The 26,073-nt window shown below is 38.5% G+C and overlaps 1 protein-coding gene and 1 long non-coding RNA gene across 13 annotated transcripts in view; both read right to left on the bottom strand.

Annotated features, from left to right (window-relative positions):
* The window catches only part of NRXN3 (neurexin 3), a 1,799,700-nt gene that overhangs the window by 511,563 nt on the left and 1,262,064 nt on the right, over window positions 1-26,073 (bottom strand). The gene's annotated exons all lie outside the window — the stretch shown is intronic.
* Window positions 15,984-25,638, bottom strand: LOC145513652 (uncharacterized). The gene is made up of 2 exons (XR_014059621.1): window positions 23,572-25,638; window positions 15,984-16,112 (listed from the first exon to the last, which is right to left on the bottom strand). It is a non-coding gene; the product is annotated as an uncharacterized LOC145513652 (long non-coding RNA).

Here is a 26,073-nt window from a genome sequence, read left to right as displayed (position 1 = left end):
TGCTGGCTCCACTGCTAATGCTACCATGAGCATCAAAAGAATAAATGAGCCCAAGCTGTTACACAACTTAAGAGAGATATAAGGGAAAGAACCTGGTATAGTCAAAGTTTTAAACCTTGCATAGATTTAGAATAGAGGTTGAAGGCCAACAGGGAGATGACCTCACAAAGTTCTATTATTCTATATAAAATTCTTTTAACCCACCCTTGTGACGTTTTACACCAATATAATAGTATATAATATAATAGCATATTATATTAATCTTGATCATTCAAGTACAAAAATCTGAAAGAACACGGAAATTAAGTGAGTTGACAAAGGCAAATATTGAGTTATTGATTCAGTGACCAACCCAAAAACTGAACTTTTGTATCTTAACTGAGAAGTATCTTCATCCACTGGCTTCCCTTGACAATCTGCAAAAAGAATCCTACTCCAACTCCCATTAAATATTCTTACAAGATTTTTATTCACCTTTTCACTGATACTATTTCTCAGTATCTCACTCTCATTTCACCCGCTGGATCAAGAAAACTCGGTCTTTCATGAATGTGTTTCAAGAGAATCTTCTTTTTCAAGTACAGAATTCCAGGTGGCACTCAAAGATTTGTAACACCTCATGGATGTTTTATGGACTTTGCCAAGTTCTTCAAAATATTCCAGTCACTACCAATCATCTTTCCTATAAAGCTATGCAGTTAATAACTGTCATCCTCCTTAATATAGAAGCCAAAACTCAATGGGCTGAAGGATCTATTGAATGCTCTAATTCTAAAGCTGCTATTTTTTTTTTTTTCCTATAAACCAAATTCTTTCTAATTGGTCTTTTCCTCCAGGTTTGTTCTATGTTATCCAACTTGCTTATATCCTCAGCCTATTTATGCATGAGTACAGCACCACGCTACCTCATTATTACTAGAGCTCTTTTGAAATTCCATTTTTTAAATGACTTTCTTTGTGCATCTTTTTGCTTCTTTACCTCGTTATTATCTGTTATTCCAACTCCATATCATCCAACACTAGTATTTATTTTTCAAATATTTTGGTCTGAGGATGACTGTCCAAAAATAAAACTGCTGGCAGAAAATTTGACTGACTTGGGTAGTCTTTGATATAATTAGTTTTCTTTAATCCTGGAAACAAAATCCATAAAAATTTAATCTGAACGAATTCATGAACAGGAGATGTGGATTAAATGAAATGAATAGCCAAAATGTTCACATAATAACATTTGTTTTAAATCAAAGTTACCTGTCTCCAACCCAAACTCTCATGGGGACTGATGACTAGGAGGGAAATTAACAATTTTGTGCTGCTTTTATTTTCCTTTATGTTCATATCTTCTGACAGAGATGCAAGTGGGCAGGGAATTGTTAAAAACACAGCTCAGAAGACAGCTCTGGTGGAGAGTCCACAGATTAACTCATTACCAAGTTCTATATCAATCAAGAATTGCAATGATGCTATGCAGAGTATTGACTCAGGAGGAGCCAAGAACACTGAACTCAGAGAGGCATGCTTGGTCAAAATAGTAGCATTTACAAGAAGAGATTAAAGTCTCTTTAAGTAAAAATTAGGAAGGCAAGTTTTCTTTTTAATATACTGTGCTTATTAAAACATAATTCATATATATTTACAGTCTCAACACCTAACACTAACTCTGGAAAAGAGCAGGTGCTTAATAAATGGTTGTTAAATTCATCTAAATTCATTTAAGGGACAAAGGAGCCATGGACCCATAAATCAGTCTGTCCCAATTCTCTTAATTTCTTATAACCAACTCTAGTATGGAGTCAATAAATTCCTAACATGGGATAATTAAAAACAGAACATCTCCCCTTATTCTGGTCTCTACGGAAACCCTACTCCTAACCTGTCCCTTTATTGCCAACGTCTGTATCTTCTTGAGCACCATAAGACTAGAGGTAATAATGTTCCAAATGATGATGGAAAATTGGGGGAGCCCTGATTTTTTTTTCACTATAGCATATCCAACAGAGGTGTCTGTGCTTGCTAAGTTGCTTTAGCTGTTTCTGACTCTTTGCTACCCTATGGACTGTAGCCTGCCAGGCTCCTCTGTCCATATAATTCTCCAGGCAAGAATACTGAAGTGGGTTGCCATACCCTCCTCCAGGGGATCTTCCCAACCCAGGGATCAAACCCAGGTCTCCTGTGGCTCCTGCATTGCAAGCAGATTCTTTACTACTGAGCCATAACCAAAAGAGGTGTCAGGAACTTCAAAGTCAACCTGAGAACTTGCTCCAGAACATAGAGCTGCTAGTTAAATGATCTTGGTGAGATTATTATATTTAACCAATTCTAGTTTCTGCATCTGTAAATGAAGAATATAGCCTATATGCTAGATTATGTGTAAGGAATAAATAAAACAAGTGTACAAATTAAGTTCTTGGAATCATGCCTAACATGAATTAAGTACACAATCAATGTCAGCTCTTATTCTTTCCTCCTTCCCCAGATTTTCCATCCCGCAATGTGATAAAACAGAATAGGGAAGTAAACCAGGAACTGGGAAACCTGAGCTCTTGATCTAGGTCCTGGGAAAATTTTCTACAATATCTTTCTTCTCTTCCACGTGTAAATAAATAGACAGACAAACAGATACAATTTTAAGAAATTAGGAGTTAATACAACGTAAGGGACAAGAACATGCTCCATATGCTTAAACCCACAGTGCATTCAAGCCCTCCAACTATCCACCCATGGCTAGTGAGCAGGTGAAATGTGGCAAGAAGCCTGGGAACTGAGTTTCAAGTCTTACCTGAAATTCATTATTTGGAATTTAAGTTTACAAAACTGATCATAGATTTACGCTGTCGAAAAGCTGTTTCTTTTAACGGTTTTAATGTTTCTGCCTGCAAATTTAAAAATTAAACATGTGGCTCTCATCAAATCTCTATTGGAATGCCTGCCAGCAGACAGATGCACATATTCACCCCCCATGTTGTCCTTTTACTGGGTACATGCCTTCTTCTCTGAACTGAGAATAACACTGTCAAAAATCCTAGTTCTTTGGACTTCTTGGTGGAATTATATATTGTAATAAATGATGAATGAAGAGCAAAAAGATAATGTAAATGATGTAATATTTACATTATGCAATGTAATAATATGTAATGAGAGGAGACGTCAATAATTAGTGACTTGGAAAGGAAAGAAGGCAAAGAAAGAGGAGAGGGGTCTAAATAAGACATAAAAACACAGCTAGTACGTTATCAGCACTCTGATTCTCAACCTAAGAATCCCAGGAATAAACTCCACTGGGCTGATCATGGCACCCTGTGTCTTTTACATTTAGTCTGAAGGGCTTGAAGAGAAGGACCTTGTCTAATTTATTCTGAATCATTTTTGTAAGACCAAACAGCAGTGTACTAAAATAATTTTTATCCTAATAATTAGAAAAGTGAGCTAGTTTTAATCTCTTTCATGGAAATATGAATTTTAACATAAAATATGTGTATAAAATTTGGAGGCACTTTGAAAAAAAACTTCATATAAATTCAAGTTATAAGTGCTTTTTGGCCAAACCAGAATATCTATTCAAGATGTTTCAGTAGATAAAACTCTTGTATGGCAAGAACGCAAGAAGCAGATAGAAGATAAACAAAACTTGTCCTCTTTAATGACTCAGCAGATAAATATGTTTGGGGATAAGGAATAAAAAAATGAAACATCAGCACCATTGAACAGCAAGCCCTTTTCTCCATGTACTTTCCCACTAGCTGGACCAAGTAGAAATGCTGTCCTTTTCCTTACTCCCCGTGCTCCATTCTTCATCTGCAGTGGTTTCACTGCCAGGGATGAATTCACCAAAGAAAGCACCAAGAAATCAGTGTCCTGTTCTACAGAAGTCATGGTTCCCTACTGCCCCGTTCAAAAACAATCATGGGAAAGAAGCCACAAATTGAACCCCACCAACTAAAATGCACTATTACAATCTTTGCCTTTAAAACTATAATTATTTAGCTAACATGTTAGGAAGAGAAACCCAAAGAGTATCTGACAGATAGGAGGTAGGCTGTTTTAGTCTTTACTTAAATAAAATGTCTAATATTGAAGGTCAATGAAAAAGACGATCACTTCCCAGGACCGTGATTATATTCTCTGGGATTTGAGAATTCTGAACGGCAGTTAGGGGCACCTGTATTCAACCATGAAGGGAAAGGGACTCAACCGATTTACCTAATCAAGTTGTATTTTCAATAGCAAAAGGACCCCTATTTAACATTTTCAGATCCATGTAGTCCTGGAAGGAGAAACAAATTTAAAATACCTTGATTCTAATCAAATGTTCAACTTACAAATGTATGTAAAAGAGATATATTTTTGAGAATTCTCTTTGTACTTACTTTTTCTGAATATTTCATTTTTAAATTAGTCACTGAAAATAGAATACTATTGCATATTTTCAAAGAGACTATTATTTTCTCTCTATTTAGCTTCATATAAACTTATTGCATTCTATTTCCTAAACTTCTGTAATTGATTTTGTGCATTCATATCCTTGTATTTTAGAATCCTCCCTTATAAAGATCAAACCATAAAATTATTTGCCCTTAAGTTATGACTGAGTTAAACTAATTTCTAGGCACATGGGAAATACGCTATGCTTGGAATCGAATTAAGAAAAAAATATTTTTAGGAATATTCATAAGCAATCACATTTTTCTATGCAGGGTGGACATCAGGTTTCTACTTCTATCCCCTCTCAGAATCTAGTAGTGCATACATGGCAAGTTGCTTCAGTCATGTCTGACTCTTTGAGACCCCGTGGACCATAGCCCATCAGGCTCCTCTATCCATGGGATTTTCCCAGCAAGATGCTGGAGGGGGTTGCCATGACCACCTGCACAGGATCTTCCAGACCCAGGGATCGAACCAGCGTCTCTTATGTCTCTTGCATTGACAGATGGGTTCTTTACCACTGGTGCCACCTGGGAAGCGCAATTACCACCAATTTTCCAATGACGTGATTAGAACCACTGAAACCAATCAAGGACAGAAAGGAAAATGCTTTGGACACTTCAGAGTTTTAGGCAGAATTATGGCAGACAGCAAGAAATTCAGAGGAATATAGTGGATTGAAGCTATAAATGATAGCGTGTGGTAGGAAAATGAGAAGTGATGAGAAGGCGAAGAAAGAATGATCGTCACAGACGTGCGGCCACAGCAAGAATTCAGAGACACCCATCACTGGGTCCACACACACCTCCTGCTGACGCTGTTCTACAGTGTGACACTCCAAGCCCTCATTACTCGCTTCATCTGCTGAAGAGTAAGTGTCAAAATGATAGATGCTAGCTCACCATATCAACATTTCCCTATAGCCACGAAGCCCGTTATCAACCAAGATAAAGCTGTGCCAGGATACAGTTCTTATCAAAAGATGGGCGAGGAGGAGTTCAAAATGGTGTTAGATTTATCAGAATTTCATTGTCTCAAGCTCCCTAAAGCAATTGAAAAGCACTGATATTCTATGCAGGAGCTGGAATCCAAATATCATTCTTCCAATCTGTTTGGATATTTCTCTTGTTTAAGGAAGCAGGAGGAGGAAATGTAGATACCACTTAAGACAGTGGCTAATGAGAAGAAGCTCTTTTAAGCGTTCTGAGCAGTTGCTGAGTGCATGGCTGCTATTTTGGTTGGACCACTGCCCCGACAAGGGAGCATAATACTAAGTATAGATATCAGACTAGAAGGGGAATGATGAGGGATAATATGTAGAGACATTTTAATGTTGGGATCAATTGAACTGGGACATAGCTTCTGACAGATATTTCAATCTAAATGAGTCAGACTGCTTTAGGAAATACTAAAAAAGACTACTGTAAAATACGATAAAAAAAAAAAAAGATTACCCATTTTCTGTTTAGGGGCAGTCATTTAGCAAACTTTTGTACATTTTGTCTATGTCTAATCAATTTTTTTCTCCAATTTTAGGATTCAGGTTACATATATTTATTGTTCCCAATCTTTGAATACTTTCTTTATAAGTCATTAATATGGTTGGCGGTCAAATAAAAATGACAATTGTATGTGGTTATTGAGATCAACCAGTACTGTTTTAAATAGGTTAAGATGGAGGATGGATGAATGACCTCAAACAGAAATATATAGACTATTAAAATAATGTATTTTTTCATTTAATTGAATTTCTGTTAAAGTAGAATTAATAGTATAAAAGATACACTCTTTGCCTTAAGGATCTTAGCAACTATGAAGTTTAAAAAATTAAATCAGCACAGAAAGTAAAGCCTTAGAAATCAGTCACACTGTCTACTGTCTTCAGCCCTATTATTCCATTTCCTGGCTTCTTAGCATCTTGATACTGACAATCCGAGTGAACACATATTGTTCCCTTGTGTTTGGTCATTGCTCTCAAAATCATCAGTTGACACCTAACATTTTGCTGTGTTAAACATCTCATGTTTGGTGTTATAAATTGGTGTCTTCCAATTTATCCTGTTTGATACAGTACTGGATCGGCTTCCTTTATTATAATAATAATATCATTATTATGTATTTATGGGTAGGAGGCAGAGGAAGGGAGGGGGCATTTTATTTACAGCAAGCAAGACAGGCATCTGAAACTCTGCTTCTTACCTTTGTAAGAAGGGGGATTGGAAAAGGAAAGCTGGAAGGAAAATAATGGGTTGTAGCTAGCTTATCAATGCCCCTGTAACCAGCACCATCTCTCACAGTTTATTAAATACATGCGTGTGTTATGCTTTAACTTAGAGGTGAAGACACAGTAAATGGCTCCTTTCCCAGAACCCTGTTAACATTTTCAGGCCACTGATGATTTCATTTAGCATATTATCTCTTCAAAGTGATATCTCTGTAATCAAATTACCCTCCAGAAAGGAACTATGTATTGCTCTTCACAGTAAGATCGATTAGAGCTATCAACTTTAATCATATGTATACAGGTGATTCCTCTTCCTCATTCATATTTAAAGGACTAGGCTTTTGCATGATATTCTTTCCTACATCCTACCATCATGTAAATAGCTGTAATTATCACTATCATTTATTGGGCAACCACCACGGCTCAGATTTTTCATGAATTATCTTAATCTTTATAACTGCTTTGTAATATAAGTTTTGTCCACATTTTATAGATGGGAATACTGAGATTCAAAGAGATAAATTTGCCAAGGTCACACCATTTGATAAGAGTACAGATGAATGAATGTTCTTGTTCAGTCACTAAGTCATGTCCGACTATTTTTTTTTTTTACTTTGATAAAAGGGTAACTCTTTTGCTTAAGTCCAGGAATCATAGAATGTAATCAGCCTAGCAAGAAAACATAAGAAAATCCAAATTATATGTATATATCTAGACCTCAACAGGCAGCTGATCATACACTATATCATGATGCTAATCACTCGAGCAAATGACTACTCTAAAATACAATGCACTTATTTTCCCATGATCTCTACCCAGAAGGAAACCACACACAAAATAGCTCTGTAGGGAATCAGTCTTGCAAGCCAGTTACTTAAAAACTGGCAAAAATAGTCACCCTTACTGCTAAGTCACCTCAGTCGTGTCCGACTCTGTGCGACCCCATAGATGGCAGCCCACCAGGCTCCGCCATCCCTGGGATTCTCCAGGCAAGAACACTGGAGTGGGTTGCCATTTCCTTCGCCAATGCATGAAAGTGAAAAGTGAAAGTGAAGTCACTCAGTCATGTCCGACTCTTTGCGACCCCATGGACTGCAGCCTACCAGGCTCCTCCATCCATGGGATTTTCCAGGCAAGAGTACTGGAGTGAGGTGCCATTGCCTTCTCCATCACAAAATCAAAAAACTGAAAAATACTTAATCTCTTTACAAAGCAACTAAAATGAAAGAGAACAGATACATATATTTGAAAAGTTGTACCTGTGCTACCTGAAACAAAAATACTCAGTAAATGAAAATAGGCAGTTGGCATTTTCAATTATGGAAACTAATACAAATGTTCTCCCACTAAGGCTAACATGATTATGAAAAGAATTATGTTCTAAACATATTGTAGCTATTTAACTTGAGGCCACAAATCAAGGTAGTATATTCAGTACGCATTAGTGTATTACAGGCATTGTGACTGCAGCCTTCTCTCATCTCCCATTAACTTCTGCATCAAAATGACATTTTTCCTTTGGCCTATTTGAAAATAGCAATACAACTTTTTCTCTTCTAAGTCACATCCTAAGGATGTGAGAATAAGGAGAGGGTGATCATGATTGGCCTTCCCACAGATTCACAGGAGACGCTGGTCAGATGGACAGTTCAGAAAAGAGAGGGATGAGAGGCTTGTGAGAGGGGGATCATTAAAATAATCCTAGGGAAAAAAAAATAACACAATAAACATCATTTATCTGACACCAAAAACTCCCAAAAGACACTGCCACATCTTTTAGCATAGGTTCTTCTAACAGTCTTCGGCTCTTTGTTCCCAGCCCAATTTGAACATTCAGGGCTAACACTTCCCATTATTTTTCTTTAATTTGAAGGAAATGCTGAGGCTTAACTTGCAGAAGATGAAAGTACCAGGGCTCAACTCCCGGGGGCCTTTGCTCATTTTAAGAATAACTGATGTACTGCGTGAAGTTGATGCCCACATAACTATCACACGGTACCCTGTACATCTGAGACCCGAGCAAACACTTCCAAACCAAGGCACAAACTGGCTTCAAAATTCATGACTCTGTGTCAGTAACCTCCAGCCTCCTTTAGTGTGGCAGAAACGTACCCATGGAAACTGAGCAAAGGAGGGGGAGCAAGGAAAAGAGGACAAGAGAGAAAATACCACTAACACAGCAAACGAACCAAACAGCGAAATCCTAACACAGAGGATGCCAAGTTAAACACATGCCGTGTGTCAATTACACTGATGAGATTCACAAGTATGGTGACACATTGGGTTATAATGTTCATTTAAACTCTCTAGCATCCTAGTTGTTGTTGTTGTTGTTGTTTAGTCACTAAGTGGTCTTTTGTGTTCCCATGGACTGTAGCCCACCAGGCTTCTCTGTCCATGGGATTTTCCACGCAAGAATACTGGAGTAGGTTTGTCATTTCCTTCTCCAGGGGGATCTTCCCAACCCAGGGATCAATCCTATGTCTCCTGCATTGGCAAGCAGATCTTCTCCACTGAGTCACCAGGGAAGCCCCAAGTACCCTTTAACTGACTCCTTTTTAGGGAAAGAAACTGCTAGCACTTCCTTTTATCTTCACCCCTGAAAAGGAAGGAAGTGCAATTCTCAGGAATATCAAGCTGAAGAAACTGGAGTTAACTCAATAGCATTAGGGAAAAATGCACTTGAGCTGAAAGCCTAGATGTTCTCCATGGTTTGATGACATGGCCTTCTTGAAGAAGTCCTGAGGTGGGCCAGCTAGGAGTCAACAGCAAGGACTCAAAGGAGAGACCAGTGGATTGAATAGGTTTTGGAACCCTATAAGGAGACAGAGAGAGCGTGCCATTCTAACAGATATCCCCCCCTTCTCCCTTCAAGAGCCATTTGCTTACTCATCCACACATCAGTTTTCAAAGGACCAGTGGAACAGTATGTGTGACTTTAAAAGTTCACGTCAGGTCAATGGGAGATATACATGTCTTTCATCATTGCTTCCATATTTCATGCTAATAAGTACTACCAAAATTAGGGTGACTAATCCTCCCATTTTTCCTAGGAGTAAAAGTTGCACCAGGACAGCTGACCAGAGACAAGGAACTTTCAGTGCTAAAATTGTGACAGTCCTAGGAAAATTGGGATGATTGGTCACCCTAAGATTGACCAAACCCAACCCGACTCAAATGGCATTAGTGGATATCTGATTGCTTTTTAAAAGAAAAAAATGTATTGGCATATAGTTGATTTACAATCTTGTGTTTGTTTCAGGTGTACAGCAAAGTGAATCAGTTATACATGTATGTATATCTACTCTTTTTTTTTTTTGAGATTCTTTTTCCATATAGGCCATTACAGAGTACTGAGCAGAGTTCCCTGTACTATACATTGGGTTCTTATTAGTTATATTAGTTATCAGTATGTATGTGTTAGCCCCAGTCTCCTGACTTATCCTCCTCCCTTTTATCCCCTCATAGCCATAAGTTTGTTTTATACCTCCATGACTCTACTTCCGTTTTGTAAAGGAAATCATAAACAAAACAAAAAGACAACCCTCAGAATGGGAGAAAATATTTGCAAATGAAGCAGCTGACAAGGGACTAATCTCCAAAATATACAAATAGCTCATGTAATATTACAAAAAAACCAAATTGATCCAACCAAAAATGGGTAGAAGATCTAAGCAGACATTTCTCCAAAGAAGACATACAGATGGCCAAGAGGCACATGAAAAGATATTCAACATCACTCATTAGAGAAATGCAAATCAAAACCACAACGTGAGGTATCACGTCACACCAGTCAGGATGACCATCACCAAAAAATGTACAAACAACAAATGCTGGAGAGGGTGTGGAGAAAGGGGGACCCCCTACACTGTTGGTGGCAATGTAAATCGGTTCAGTCACTGTGGAGAACATTTCACATGTTCCTTAAAGAACTAAAAATAGAACTACCATATGATCCAGCAATCCTACTCCTGGACATATATCCTAAGAAAACCGTAAGTTAAAAAGGTACCCACACCCCAGTGTTCATCAAAACACTATTTGTGACACCCAGGACATGGAAGCAACCTAAATGTCCATCAACAGAGGAATGGATAAAGAAGTTGTGGTACATATATACAATGGAGTGTTACTCAGCCATAAAAAAGAACAAAATAATGCCATTTGCTTTCCTTTGTAAGGGAATGGAATTAACTTATCCTTAAAGATTTTTAGAAGAACTTTACAACAATTCACAAATATCCTTGAAATAGAAAAACATCTATAAATCTTAGTTACTGTTTTGAGTAACTAAACTGAAGTTGGTTAAACATAATGGAAGATGATAATAAGGAGTACAGATTGTAAGATTTTTTTTGTTGAGAAGTTGTTCATGTTATTTAATAGAAACATTGATAATGTTACCTTCATGAGGTTCTGCAAAAGTCAAAGATATTAACATTCACTCTTCACATTTCTGATTTTACCCAAAAGCTCAGGTCCACAACTATTTCAGAATCAGTTACATTAAATATCACAGCCATATACAATTAGGAATTAATGCCTTTTATGATGTCTTTCCACACATTTGTTTACTGAAGTGAACACATCCCCAGGAGCTTTGGATGAATTGGGGAAGTGGGGGATAAAGACCACTACAACATGTAAAGATTATAATTCAACAACAGGAAACTGCATTATGTCTAAAATAAAAACAGAGATGTTAATGGATGTTTTCTCTATCAATGTTGTTTCAACTCCTACAATTATTTTTAAGTGAAGTGAGATTGTAACTGGATTTTAAACAAAACACCCTTTGAATGCCGTTTCTTTTGGTTTGTTTTTTTTTGTTTTGGGGTCTTAGTTCCCTGATCAAGGATGGAACCTCCACCCCCTCCAAGGGAAGCACAGAGTCTTAATCACTGGACCACCAAGGAAGTCCCTTGAACACGATTTCAAAGGTGTGAGGCACACAGCATCAAGGTATGACGCTGAAGGCTGAACCAGGGAGCTGGGGAAAAGAATTCCAGGAAAAGCAAGAACTTTAGAACAACACAGCTGGCAGAAAAAAAAAAACAAAAAAAAAAAACCAGTAACAATCAGGCTCTCCAGGTTTCCATAATGAAGGGCTATGACTGTGTGAGGGCTTCCCTGGTGACTCAGATGGTATAGAATCTGCCTGCAATGCAGGAGACCCAGATTTGATCCCTGGGTTGGCAATATCCTCTGGAGAAGGGAATGGCTACCCACTCCAGTATTCTTGCCTGGAGAATTCCACGGATAGAGGAACCTGGTGGGCTACAGCCCATGGGATCGCAAAGAGGCAACTAACACACTATACCTGTGTGAATAGCATGCCCCCACACATACTCCAAACAAAAACTGGCAAGAGGAAGTAAATTTTCAGGTGACCTCTTCCTTGAAAGGGTAGGCAGTAGCAAAGAATGCTGGTTTTAATCAGGTCACCTGGTTCTATGTTAGAATAATTTAATAATAAAAGAGATAGACTTCACCTGATTTAGGCTTTTAACAGACTAACTCTTCATTGTTAGACTATGCTATGGAGAAAAAGCAGGGCAGTATACAACTAATAAGGAGAAAAATACTACTAAAACACATCACAAATAGTAATCATTTAGTTTTATTTTTCCCTATTATCCTTGAGACTTTATGTTATGTAACATTTACAATAAAAAAATTATAGCATACATAAAGGAAAATACTTTGATTTATATTACTTTACATTTGTCCTTTACTCAGATGTGCATGAGAGATTTTAGCCACTGTGTACATTTCTTTCTATGGTCAAGAGAAGAAATAGAAAAGACATGAAATGAATCATCTGAATATTCGATGAATGTAATAGAAAAGCCTACTTGAGAAAGGAGGATAGAAAGGCAAAATACCAGAGAACTGATAGGTAGAATCATAACATCATATATCCACAAGTCAGGAAAATAACCAGTATTTATGGAGTGCTTACTTTTTATTTGGAACTATGATAAAGGCTTTAAGAAGCCATAAGAACAAGAATAATGGTTAATTACTAAGTGCTAGAAAGACCAACTGGCCCACTCTGCCCAGAACTGAGGGTTTTTCAGGATGCAAAACTTTAAGGGCTAAAACTTGGACAGTCTTAGAGGGAAGCTGCTAGGATAAAATCAGGTAGTGCACACAAAATGGTTAGCACTGTGCATGGTACAGAGAGAGTGCTTGTTTGTCCCAGTTTGCCTGAGAATGCCCTGGTTTTAGCACTGAAAACCCTACCACCCGGGGAACTGAGTCTCTACGGGCATTAACTCATCTAACATTCACAGCAAGCCTGGAAGGTAGAAACGTGTGCTGGTATTACTCCTCATATTACAGATGGCACAAAAGAGGTCTAGATATTTTAAGTAACTGCTCATGGTTGCACAGATCATGGCTGAACAGGGACTGGCGGTGAATAGCTTCACTCCCACCCAGCCTGCAGAGCTCCTCATGGCCTTATATTGCCTCCCAGTTAGTCTGGGAGCACTTGCTAGTGTCAGAAGAAAGGGAAACATGGGAGAAGGGGGCTACAACACCAAGCAAGCATACAGGTGTCTTTGTTATCATTAGATGGTAGCTTGGTGTCTATAGATACCAGTGAATGGTAAGGAACTCAACTGGAAACTGAAGAGGCCTTAGCTAGTTGAGGGCATCGATGCCACTAGTAGCCTAGGAAGAATTTTGAGCTTTCACATTACTCTCCTCCTGGGTTTACCTTCTAGCTACTCTGACGAGGGTCTTAACTAGTTATAACCCATCATAGGGTACTGTGGCTTGCAGTGGAAGTTAATGGATGGAACTGGGAAATGCAAAGGAAGAGAGGGAGAGATGAAGGAAAGGGAGACAGAGGAAGGCAGAGCGGGATGGAAGAAGCGAAGGAGAAACAAGTCTAGGAGTGGGGGGGGTAGCCGCACTCCATCTACAAACATGGCACCGCCCATAGATTCCTTACAGTTAATTATTGATGGTTTATTCACAATCAGTACCAGAACCCAGCCAATCTAGGTTAAAAGTTTCCTTAATAATCAAAACTTTGTCACTCTCCTTCGGCAAATAATCTGATTTAAATTTCTAAGGTTGGATTCATAAAAAAACCAAATCCATAAAAATATGCATCTATGCCTATTGACCTGACTCTGCAGGTTGGATCATTGCAAACCAACAACCATCATCCATATGTTGGCAAGATCTGTACTTGGGAAGCATAATCTGAGTATCAACCTGTGTCTTTCACATGACCCACTTGTCAGCACCCACCACAATATCACATACGACTGAGATACTCAGAAGCATGTTCTTTAGAGATACAGCACAATTTGCTGGTACATCATTTCTGAACAAGTAAATGAAGACACACTGGGTTGATCAGGAAAATAAAATGATGTGGTATAATAATTATAGAGATTTCCCAGTAGTGTTTTAACAATGCAGCTGTTTTCCTTCTCTTTATCAACTGTGTTTGAGGAAGAAGAAGAAGAATATAATTATGGAGGAATGCTACCAGTTCTTGAGTGCCTTCCACTGAACACACAATGGGAGAAGCAGTGACTGGCATGTTTGTGTGTGTATGTTCACACATGTATGTGTGTAGGAAAGGAGTATTGTTACACAAAGGGCTGGGTAAAGGATTAGAAAGAATCCTCTTTCTGCTGTGACCCAGAAACTTCTCAGGTTTTATGGACTGAAAATTTTTGAAAACAGCCATCTATTTTTTAATATTTTTTTTTGGCAACACATTTCTAATGTTTTGGGAAAATAATACTTATTGCATATTAATGGTCTAATCCCTTTTATTTAATACATTTTTAGTCTTACTGACACTGTGTGCTTTTAAAACACAACGTTTACCAGTGGATGTGAAATTTATGAAAAGGTTCTATTTTATATAGTGTATTTCCTTGAAGAAACCTCATCACAAGTCATTTCATGGAAAGGGGCTTCTATTATTTATGTTGCATCTCATTAACGTTTTACTTCCATCTTTTAAATTTCCTTCTGAGATGAGACATGTGGCTTTTATGAGGGCACTAAAAGAACGAGAATGGGCCACTTTCGTTTGGGGTCTGAAAACATCATAATCTTGCAATTTATTCAAGCTGAATGTTGACAAAAGCTGTTTTAGCTGTTTATAGAAACAATCAGAAAGCCAGCGCATCCTGAAAAGTCTCCTTCAAATGTGTCAGCTTTGCCCATTGTCCTATCGAGTTGATCACCAACTTCAGTCCCTAATTACAAACTTGTGCTGCTCACAACATGAGGAATGGAGGATCCTGAGAAGCACATCAATCACGTAAAGGTCACTCTGAGAAAAAGTAATGAAAATGACTGAAGACCCCAGATCATAAGATAGAACGGTGAGCAAAAAGAGTTGCCCGCTGATATCCAAGCGTCAATCACAAGTACGTGCAGTAATTAATTTAGGAAACGTACACAAGCATATAGTGACATATCCGGCCGACAGTCGGGATCGGATAAACGGTGGTTGTTGTTCTCCGACTCTTTGCGACCCCACAGGACTGCAGCACGCCAGCCCTCCCTGCCCATCACCAACTTCCGGAGCCTGCTCAAACCCATGTCCATTGAGTTGGTGATGCCATCCCACCATCTCATCCTCTGTCGTCCCCTTCTCCTCCCACCTTCAATCTTTCCCAGCATCAGGGTCTTTTCTAAGACCCTTCCTCTGACCTTTCTCTTTGCATCAGGTGGCCAAAGTATCAGAGCTTCAGCTTCAGCATCAGCATCAGTCCTTCCAATGAATATTCAGGGTAAATGGTAGCTTGATCACTATGCTCACTAATAACAGCAATATTTCATGTTTTGTTGGATAGCACAGTGGGCCTCAAGTACTAAGATGAGTTGAAATATTGCTTCTCATTTTTTATTTATAAGACATGATGCAACTTATTTAAAGCCTTCCTTCCTAAACTACAAACGCAAAACAAAAAATAATAACAAAAAAGTCTGTCTGATAGGACTGTTCTGAATATAAAGCTGTTAAGTGAAGACAGAGAATGAAGGGAAGGAGGAAGAAAAAGAGACAGAGAGACCAAAACATCCCTTCCCGTTAACAGTACTTGATCAATGTCCACTATACCTAAAATAGAAGGAAACAATAAACAGAATTTTCAATATTCGTGACATGTTTTTTCTATTGCAATGAAGCAAAAAACAAAAAGAAAAATTGAGAGCTATCAATTATTCCAAGTAATAAGCCCACATTAAAAACTGACCAAAAACATTTACCCTTTGAGGAACTCTTTTTCCAAAAAACAAACACACACACACACACACACACACAAAACAAAAAAACAAAAACAAACAAACAAGCTTTTCTTTTGGATTGGTTATCAGGGCAGGAAATTTTTAGAACTTTTTTAAATTAATTAAATCAGTATTGAGATATTTATGTGAGCATAAATATTATATAACCTTCCCTGGGGGAGGAAGTGGCAACCCACTCCAGTATTCTTGTCTGGCGATTTCATGGACAGAGGAGCCTGGAGGGCTATAGTCCATAGGGTCACAAAGAGTTGGACATGACTGAAGCGACTTAGCACAGTACAGCAGCATGATATAACCTAGTCACTAGAAAAGGGCTTCCCCATGGCTCAGCAAGTGAAGGGTCTGCTTGCAGTGCAGGAGGGACAAGAGATGTGGGTTTGATTCCTGGGTCCCTGGAGAAAGAAATGACAAACCACTCCAGTATTCTTCCCTGGAGAATCCCATGGACAGAGGGATGTGGCAGGCTACATCCGAAGGGTTGAAAAGAGTCCGACATAACTGAGTGACTAGGGGTGCTCACGTGCATGCACACACACACATACACACACACACACACTAGAAACAACTACCTTTTATTTACCACTTACCATAAATCAACACCATTAAATGCTTTACATGCATTCTCTCAATTATTTATCATAATGATCTTTTTAAGGCAGGTAATGCTACCCCCATTTCATAGATTGGGGAAAAAAAAAAACAAGGCTATTGATAATGCTGGAAGATGAGTAAATATTTTGCTCCAAGAGGTGGTATAGAGAGTATTATGTAGGTTAAAGATACAGACTCTAGAATCAAACTGAGTTCAAATCTTGATCCTCTGATCTTGAGCAAGTTGGATGCTCTTCTCTCTGGTCCTTAGTTATGCTGTCTGTAAAATGCGGAAAAGAATAGTGCCCACCCCACAGCATTGTTTTTAAGTTTAAATTCAATTCCATCCAAAGCACTTGGAAGAGTTCATGGTATACAGTCAGTCCTTGGTATATCTTGGCTATCATTATTGGCCTAGCTCTGAAATCTTTACTTCTTTTTAAGTTTTTCTCCAAAGGTACAAATTGCCAGGCCATTGTATAGCTAAGTAAAGGGACTAGGATTCTTTTAACAACATGAGCTTCAAGAATCCATATAATGCGGCCACCTACTTTATCTCAATTGACCCTAATTCTGCCCAAGGCTGTGCAACTATTAAGAGGAAAAAAAGCTAGATGCTAGCCCTGGCACTGCAGGCTCAAGATGTTATCATCTTTCTTCTAATAAAAGTAAGAATTCTGGGATTTATTCTTTGGCTCTGTGCAGTAACATAACACAAAATAACTGGATGAAAGAGTGTAACATTTAGTTACACATCCAGATGTCTCAGCCAGTGTGAGAACAAACATCTGGCTGATGAACTGGATATTGCATTTTTTTTTTCCACAATGACATTGGGCATTGTGTCAAATATGATTGATGTAGAACAGAAGAAAGGAAAGCATACAGAAGGAGCTGTTAACAAGAAAAACACTCTACTAAATAAAAGATGGCATGGACTTTGCTATCATCACCTGGACCAGCAATTTATTTGTAACCAACATCAATAGCCCTATTGGGGAATACAATCTCCCTTAACTTGTTCTACCATGCTGACACCTCTAACTCAGAAATGTAATTTAAAATAAAGATTCATGGAGCTAATATCCTTCTTGTTTCAGACTATTAAAGTGTCTATTGTTCTCACAGCTTGGAGGGGGGTAAAAGGCCCATGCATAAATGAGCACATGGATGACAGACTGCTGGTTATAAATATTGCCCAGCTTTTAGTGAGATACCAATGCCTGCAGAATACAAAGCTAAAATATACACTTTGAATAAAATGCCTTATGATATAAAAGCTGTCATGATGGGTGCTTTTGCTATAACCCTAGATGTACAGTGATTTTCCTGGGGAGATAATAATAGAACTGATCACACCAATGATTATCATGTTCTTATAGCCAGAGCCGGTGAGCACTTTCTCATCCTGTTCCAGGTATTTTCCTAGGTAAGTATAATATCAACCCTATAAGGCAGTATTCTTAGTAGCCTCATTTTGTCGATCAGGAAACTGAGGTTGAGAGCTATTACGTGACCTGACCATTTTCTCATATTTATCATGATTTTGTATTTCCAATTTCCAACTTATGCAGCCAAGGGCCAAGTACACACATGGGTTGAAAAGGAGTTACACTGAATGTTAAAGAATCTTAGAATTTTAAGCCTGCAGGGGATCTTTAGAGAGTAGTTAATCCAACCCTGACATTTAGAGATGATAAAACCAAGCCTTATGAGGTCATGATTTGTCTAAGATCATACATTTTGCCAGAATGAGACTCGGAGAGTCCCTTCATGAGTATCATTTCTTTCTGCCAACACATTATTTCATAGTCATCCAGTGAAATGCAAACGTCTTTCCCCAAGTGAAGAGATCCACTATAACTCATTGTCACTTTGCCGACCAGAAGTTGGTCAGACAGACCAGGCAAGATTTGATGGAGAAGTCTGATGCCTGAGAGGTTGTTAGGGAAGCCAGCAGGGACAATATCTTGAGAATATTGGCCTGTTAGTCAGCTTTGGGTTGGAGTCTTGGCTCCAGCTTTTATTGCTATATAACACTGGGTGAGTAACTTAACCTCCTTGCCTCAGTTTCTTCTTTTGTAAATTGAAAACAATAATATCATTAATGTCAAAGAGCTGATGTGAGTATAGGCTGCGCACAACTTAGAAAGAGTTGCATGCAGCATATCGCGTCTTTTAAGTGCTCAATGAATGGTAACCCTCATCACTGCTCCTGGGGAGAAAGGCACAGGGGGAGTTCTGGGCATCTAGAGGACTTCAAGAAAGGTCTAAGACTGATGAGATTCATGGGACCAAAGAAAAGTGCCTCTGATCTGTCACCATGTGATTCAAGGTTAGCCCTGATTTTAAACTCTATTACTGTACTCCTTATCAATAATGGACCAATGTAAAATTCAGAGGAACCAAGGAAATGGGTTTTAGTTGTGATTACCAAAAAACAACAAAAACAAAACGCACACCCTTTCCATCAGCAGGTATCAGAGGCTGGTCTGTGCTATGCCCCCCAGGTACACAAGCTTGACGTATGCAGAACAGGCAGTGTATGGACTTCAACATAAAATGACAAGCCTGATGGATCGCCTTTGGTCCAGATGCAAACTAGTCTGGGATAAATCTCTACGGTAGATTCCTTTTGCCATTTTATAATTCAAACACCAGAGTCCCACAGTACAACAGATGCTATTTGACTGAATTCCCCATAAATTGTTCCTCAACCTTGGGTTACTTAACATTCAGAATCAGGTTTATCAAGGTTTGTGCCTTGGTCTCATCACTCCAAAAATGAAGGGTTCCTTTTTAAAAGATATATATGGAAATCAATTCTGCCAATCAGCATGCACTTGAATCTTTGATTATAAAATACTTTGATATAACTCCGCTTGGTCTCCAAATTTCTTTGGATTCTAGCTTCCAAAGTTTCAAAGTATAAGAGTTAACACAACTCTTATAAATTTTAGTATCCTGGTGTTTGGGGAAGCTTCCATCTCATTGAATATGAAATATTAGTCATAATTTATGGGCTGTGTTAGTTTGCTAGGGCTGTCATAACAAAGCAACAGAAAATCAGTGCCTTAAACAACAGAAACATATTGTCTTACAGATCTAGAGGCCAGAAGTCCAAAAACAAGGGATTGATAAGGTTGATTTCTTCTGAGGTCTATGTCCTCCGGGCATCTCTCCTTGGTCTGTAGATGGCTGTCCTCTTCCTATGCCTCTATGCACATCTGTCTTTTCTCTATGCACAGTGCAGTGCAGTCACTCAGGCGTGTCCAACTCTCTGCGACCCCAAGGACTGCAGCATGCCAGGCTTCCCTGTCCATCACCAACTCCCCAAGCTTGCTCAAACATACGTCCATCAAGTCAGTGATGCCATGCAACCATCTCATCCTCTGTCGTCCCTTTTCTCCTGCCTTCAATCTTTCCCAGCATCAGGGTCTTTTCCAACAAGTCAGTTCTTCTCATCAGGTAGCCAAATTATTGTAGCTTCAGCTTCAGGATCAGTCCTTCCAATGAATATTCAGGACTGATTTCCTTTAAGATTGACTGGTTGGATCTCCTTGCTGTCCAAGGGACTCTCAAGAGTCTTCTCCAACACCACAGTTCAAAAGCATCAATTCTTCGGCTCTCAGCTTTCTTTATGGTCCGGCTCTCACATCCATCCTTGACTACTGGAAAAATCATAGCTTCAACTAGACAGACCTTTGTTGTCAAAGTAATGTCTCTGCTTTTTAATATGCTGTCTAGGTTTGTCATAGCTTTTCTTCCAAGGAGCACATCTGTATCCAAATTTCTTCTTATAAGGACACCAGTCCTACTGGATTCGGTTCTACCCTAATGACCTCATTTTAACTTGATTATCTCTATAAAGACATTACATTCAAATAAGGTCACATTATAAATGACTAGAATAGGACTTCAACACATGAATTTTACTGGGGTGAGGGACATAATTCAACCTATAACAAGAACCTTCAGAATAAGAGACTGAAAAGTATGTGTATTCCTTTCTTTCTGCATCATTTTTTCTCCCTAAAGTCCAGCCTGCCTTCTGGAAACAGGTCCATTTCTGAATCATTCCAGTGGTGTTTCACTATGTGGTATTCATTGACATTCTGTCTATAATAATGTGGATTATTTTTTTTTATGATTCAGGGGCCTCACTTTTACGTACTTTTGAAAACTTGATCCTTTCATCATGTCCTATCTGATACAGGTACCTCTAGACTGTTGGGGAAATTGCAGCACAGAATTTAAATCCTGGCACAAGGTAAGTGTTGAAAAGTGTGTTAAGAAAATTTGCCTGTGTGCTATGCTCTCAGAAATCCATAAAGCAATTTAGTCCCTTCACTTTTCATGGCAATCTGTGCTAATTTAGATAATGATAACTAATGATTTGTCACATCAAAAGATGGAAATAAATCCATAAACATTGACCTTATTGATCAACTATTTTCAATTAAATTAAAAGCAGCATTAATCAACTCCATCAGGGTAGCAATAGGAGAAAGAACATTTTTTCCTAAGGTTCTCTGATAAGGGAGTGGAGAAATCACCTTTTGAAATGTGACGTAAAATATAGTGGACTTGGGCACAAAAAAACTATAGTAATTGATAATACAGAAGTCTAAGCAATTCAATGCATTTCCTTGGCACAAACCTGAAAATTACAATCGTTTCCCAGTGCTACAATAATCCTGGCACATCTCCATACTGCGGTAATTGCCCTACTCTAAGTGATAAATTAAGAAGATTAACTATTGAACTAACTACCAAAAGTGTACCCAATTTAAGAAATTCCAGCTCTCTATTATCAGTTCTTCATCCAAATTAAAATAAAATACCTATCTGCGCTTTAACTGGTAATAAAACATTAGGGGAAATGAAAAAATTCAACATTTGTCACGGAGTTGAATAAGAGTCAACTAATAATTACAAAGCCAAGACAGCATTTTCTCATGGATGGGTGATTCCAATATACTAGAATGATCTTGCAGCTCTGTTGATAATGATGTAAATACTGCAATGAATCCCCTCTCGGCAGGATGCTGGCATTTGAAGGATTAATGGAACAAGGAATCACAAAGGTTATGTAAAGCTTAAAAGGCCAGGAAGGAGAAAAATCTAATTAGAAAATTATATAGAAAGGTTTAATTCAAATTATATGCTCAGAAATGGACTAGGACCTGGGTGAGTCAAATTTCATCATCATTTCACTCCCAAAAGTTATTTGTGAATGGTCTTAAAGGGCTCAAGGATGCCTTTGACATATTTCCAAACCTTTCTGGGGTGGATGTGATATTTTTAGCAAGTCTGACTCAAGACTTGCAACCCTGTGTTCACCATCTCTTCCTATCAGCATTTCTGTGTCAACATCAAGGAGGTTTCAAGTGCTACTGAAAAGGGAAATGTTGCCTCATTCTAAAAACTGTTCCAGATAATTGCTGAAAACCCAAAGAAAGTGACAGTGAATAATCACTTTATCACGCAGCTTAATGAGGTCTCTTCTGAAACTCGATCAAATTAATACTCTGTTAAGACATGAAGTACTATTTCTTTTTCTTTTCTATTTAATTTTTAAAACTTCTCCAAATTAATTAAAAAAAATGACTCAGAAACTTTAAAAATATTTGCAAATGGTTTGGATTTCTTTTTTAATTCCAAAGAAATGTATCCTTATTTTTCTGATCAGAGTATAGGTAAAGGTTGTGGAAAAAATCATGGACATCATCACCTTCCCTCTCAGAATCTACTAAAATATTATTTAACCTCAAGATGCTTATTCTATCTGGCGCAACTCCTCAAAATAGTGACTAAATAATCCAGGTCTGAATGCATTTACATTTGTCTAAAGTCCTATGGTATTTTCAGTATGCATACTTATTGTCATGTTATTGAGACTCTATTGTATATGAGGTTTAATATTAAAACATTGGGGATTGGGTGATAAGCAAGTCATACAGAAATACAGAACTCCTATTCTGGACTTTCCACTGATGCTGGGGAAGACAGATGAGATCCACATATATGAGTTAAAAAGGATATTTTTAGACAGGGTAGTCAAGCAAAACTTCTTCGCTGAAGTGATATGGAAGTGAAATATGAATGGTGAGAAGAAACTATCCACCCAAACATATAGGAAAAGCACATTTCACACAGAAACAACAGCAAGTTCTATGTCACCTTGGAAGAACAGGAAGGTTAATGTGGTCAGAGGGTAGTGATTCTAAGGAGCAGAGTGGGAGTACCTGGGGTCTGAGATTTGGGCTTCTCAAAGATCACGTAAAGACTTCCAAGCAGCAGGAAAGGAATTTGGAGTTTTACTTTAAATGCGTTTGGGCATCACAGGACTTTTGTGGGGGTGGGGGAGGGGCAGTCAAGGAAGGGTTGTATGATGTGCTTACATTTTTAAAGATAATTCTGGCTGTGTTTCCATACGAAGAATAAATTGATGTGAGCCAAGGAATGGAAGCAGGGAGATCAGTGAGGGGGTATAGTTGTTGTCAAGGTAAGAAATAATACTGGCTTACAGGGGTTGATGAGGCAGAATCAGTGAGTTGTCAAATTTGAGACTTATTTTGAAGGCAGAACAGATGAATCTTGCCGACGGATAATATTAAAAATCTAATTCCTATTAGACTTGTCTTTTTTCAAAACCTTAGCATAATTGTTCTGAGGACAGGAATGATGTTACGTGTTTCTTAGTACACAACCTGGTGCCGAGGACAGAGTTGATATGGAAAAAATACCAATATTTTCCCCTAATTTTCCTAAGGCTAGTAATTTAAGCAGTGTGTACTCCCTTACATCAAAGTGGGGTGTGTATGTGTGTGTGTGTGTGTGTATGTGTGTTAGGTTCACTTAAGTTGTGTCCATTTCTTTACAACCCTGTGAATTGTAGCCCACCAGGCTCCTCTGTCCAGGGGATTCTCCAGGCAAGAATACTGGAGTGGGTTGCCATGCCCTCCTCCAGGGGATCTTCCCCATGCAGGGACTGAAACCTTGTCTCTTCTGTCTCCTGCATTGGCAGGCGGGTTCTTTACCACTATCGCTACCTGGGAAGCCCATCAAAGTGGGGTATATTTCCTTACTTACCATTTGAATCTGAATATTTCCTAGAAATATTTGAAACATGAAAGGGAGTTCAATCTCTACCAAGCAAATCACACAAATTTGCTTTTAATGTTCAGACTTTTTCCTTTCTTTAAATGCCACTGAGAATACCAGGCAAAGGTTTCACCAGTAATATTTTGGGTAGTCTGAAGCTGCAAATACTCATGAAACAGGGTAATTTAATAAAAACAGCAAAAATGCAGTTAAAATGTAAATATTTTCTTGTCTTTTTGGTGAGTAGAGGATTTTTTCTTAATTGTGAAAATGTATTGGATGAAGCCCAGGAGTCTACTGTATAGAGATTATATTCAGAATAAGATATAATCAAATAACTTATCTCCTCTATAATATATGTCTCCATCTCCCTCTGAGCTGTAAAAGTCTTAGCCTGGGTTGAGTTCTGGAACTAAGGTGACTTACATGTTCTATAAGTTCTTTTCAACTATTTTGTCAAAGATTTCCCTGATACACTTTGTGTCACAAAAAGTTCTGCTGTCTAACTTTGATTAAGGGGGATAGTTCAGTTTCAAAGGAAAAACTTCCCAGAGGTTTTTGAATCATAGCTTATTTTCCAATCTGAATATATTTCTTATTTTTACCCTATCTAAAGAAGTTGATTAATCTGGCAACAGAAAAGTCAATGTATGATTGTTTTCACTAGCTTCAGACCTGTTTTCATGGCATAGAGTTTAATGTAAGACTCAAATAACTATAAGAAAAAAAATTAATCTATTATTTAAGTTCTTTCATATAAACAATTCATGGCAATTTTTTTTTAAATTATGGGAACTGAAGAGTGTTGGGAAAGGCTCTACTTTTCCTATATAACGATAGACAAAAGGGGTTTGGCAGAAACAGGCATTGGGCACATAAATATAATACAAGGGTCATATTCACCACCCAGAAGTCCAGAAGCTCACTGAAGGAAGAATAAGTCTGGCTTTTCTACCACTTACCCCAGCTAGGTGCTCTTTCTATTAACCAGGGATCCTTCATAATAACATCAGCAGTGCCACAACCCCAGAGATTTCATTTATGGGCTTTTGATTTCAGAGCCTACATCTGTAGAACAGAGATAACAAATACCTGCCTCATGGTGTTGACATAAGGTCTTGAAAGTATTGTGAATGAACCACCAAATGGAGCAGGCACTCAGGGAAGGCTGAGCTAATGGACATTTAATCTCCCTGATTTCCATCTGGGGTCCATGAGGGTGGAGGGAAGCTTCCCTAGCTCCAGGGACACAGCACACGCTTCAACTAGCTCAGCGATACCACTGGCCAAAGTGATATTTTCAGGACATCATCTGAGACATCTAAAACATCTAAAAATGTTTTCCTGAGATAGTTGGGGCAAAGACTGTCTTTTTCTCCAACTTGAAACAAAGGAGAAAGCAGACAGCTCTAGAGTTGCCAACCACCATCTGAAAACCAAGTGAGGATCTAGCCTTAATATAAAGTCAGTATCTGAAAAGGCAGAGAAGAAAAAGAGAAAGAAATAACTCCTTGAGTGACGTTTTTGTATCCTGGATCAAGACTCACTTCTGAAGTGAGTGAGATCAATGGTCTTTTCTATTGCAAGTGTCAGTGACTGGGTTTTATTGACTAGGACAATTTCAATCAGATTTGCTGTGGTTTTTAAAACTGCTGGAAAATGTGCTCAGGGCATGAAACTGCTCCCCACTTACAACAGGACCACTATCTCCAGATAACCATTGATTTGATTCCTGGGCCAGAGGAAAAGTTTCTCTTTACCTTAAGTAAGAATATGTGCTAGCTCTAAACAAAGTCTTTTGGACTCCAGGTTCTAAATCTAGACTGTAAATAACATGGTTGTTGTTCAGTTGTTCAGTCACATCCGACTTTTTGCCACCCCATGGACTGTAGCACACCAGGCTTCCCTGTCCTTTAACATCTCCCAGAGCTTGCTCAAACTCATGTCCACTGAGTTGGTGATGCCATGCAACCATCTCAAATTCTGTCATCCCCTTCTCCTCCTGCCTTTAATCTTTCCCAGCATCAAGGTCTTTTCCAATGAGGCTCTTCACATCAGGTGGCCAAAGTATTGGAATTTCAGCCTCAGCATGAGTTGCTCCAATGAATATTCAGGACTGATTTCTTTTAGGATTGACTGGTTTGATCTCCTTGGAGTCCAAGGGACTCTCAAGAGTCTTCTCCAACACCACAGTTCAAAAGCATCAATTCTTCAGTGCTCAGCCTTCTTTATGGTCCAACTCTCACATCCATACACGACTACTGGAAAAACCATAGCCTGACTAGACGGACCTTTGTTGGCAAAGTAATGTCTCTGATTTTTATACGCTGTCTAGGTTTGTCAGCTTGTCTTCCAACAGCAAGTGTCTTTTAATTTCATGGCTGCAGTCACCATCCAGAGTGATGTTGAAAAGTGAAAGTGAAGTCACTCAGTCATGT

The sequence above is a fragment of the Giraffa tippelskirchi genome, chromosome 7 (assembly GCF_054371585.1).
Source record: "Giraffa tippelskirchi isolate mGirTip1 chromosome 7, T2T-mGirTip1v1.2.pri, whole genome shotgun sequence".
Lineage (NCBI taxonomy): Eukaryota > Metazoa > Chordata > Mammalia > Artiodactyla > Giraffidae > Giraffa > Giraffa tippelskirchi.
Note: the sequence above shows the minus strand (reverse complement) of the source record. Positions and strands in the feature narration are given on the sequence as shown.